General features: G+C 45.6%; 1 non-coding gene across 1 annotated transcript; it reads left to right on the top strand.

Moving 5' to 3' along the window:
- The first annotated feature begins 240 nt into the window (after positions 1 to 240).
- On the top strand, positions 241 to 344 carry LOC122233825. The gene has a single exon (XR_006211555.1). It is a non-coding gene; the product is annotated as a U6 spliceosomal RNA (small nuclear RNA).
- Positions 345 to 1,179: the final 835 nt, after the last annotated feature.

Below are 1,179 nucleotides of genomic sequence, written 5' to 3'. Positions count from 1 at the left end.
AATGTTCTTACTGAACTGTACCCTTAAAAATGCATAAGGTGGACGACACCTGGGTGGCTCAGTCGGTGGAGCGTCCGACTCTTGATCTCAGCTCAGATCATGATCCCAGGGATGTGGGCTCGCGCCCCACATCAGGCTCTCTACTGAGTGTGGAGTCTGCTTAAGATTCTCTCTCTCTCTCTCTCTCTCTCTCTCTCTCTCTCTCTCTCTGGAAAAATAAATAAAAAATGAGTAAGATGGGTGCTTACTTTGGCAGTGCAGGGACTAAAATTGGAATTAAGAGAAGATTAGCATGGCCCCTGTGCAAGAATAACATGCAAATTCTTTTTTTGTTTCCATTTTTTCTTTAAATGAGTAAGAGGGGCACCTGGATAGCTAAGCTGGTTAAGCATCCAACTCTTTGTTATCAGCTCAGGTCATGATCTCACAGTTCATGAGCTCGAGCCCTGCATCAGGATCTGCACTGACAGTGTGGAGCCTGCTTGGGATTCTTTCTTTCCCTCTCTCTGCCCCTCCCCCACTCATGCTCTCTCAAAATAAATAAACTTTAAAAAAAATGAATAGTAAGTTTTATGTTATGTGTATTTTACTACAATTAAAAATGAAGAGGGGCGCCTGGGTGGCGCAGTCGGTTAAGCGTCCGACTTCAGCCAGGTCACGATCTCGCGGTCCGTGAGTTCGAGCCCCGCATCAGGCTCTGGGCTGATGGCTCGGAGCCTGCAGCCTGTTTCCGATTCTGTGTCTCCCTCTCTCTCTGCCCCTCCCCCGTTCATGCTCTGTCTCTCTCTGTCCCAAAAATAAATTAAAAACGTTGAAAAAAAAAAAAAAAATGAAGAATAAACACTGTGAACTTAAAACTGAAAGGGGCGCCTGGGTGGCTCAGTCGGTTGAGCGTCCGACTTCGGTTCAGGTCATGATCTCACGGTCTGTGAGTTCGAGCCCAGTGTCGGGCTCTGTGCTGACAGCTCAGAGCCTGGAGCCTGTTTCAGATTCTGTGTCTCCCTCTGTCTCTGACCCTTCCCCATTCATGCTCTGTCTCTCTCTGTCTCAAAAATAAATAAATATTGAAAAAAAAAACAAACTGATTGAGGAGAGATTCTCTGCTGTCAGGGTAGAAGCCAAAGATGTCATTTTTATTCCCTCGTGTTCATGGCTGTGTATAATAACAATAATTTAATT

Source organism: Panthera tigris, chromosome E1, assembly GCF_018350195.1.
Source record: "Panthera tigris isolate Pti1 chromosome E1, P.tigris_Pti1_mat1.1, whole genome shotgun sequence".
Taxonomy (NCBI): domain Eukaryota; kingdom Metazoa; phylum Chordata; class Mammalia; order Carnivora; family Felidae; genus Panthera; species Panthera tigris.
The sequence above is the reverse complement of the archived record's forward strand: the minus strand, read 5'-3'. Positions and strand labels throughout refer to the sequence as shown.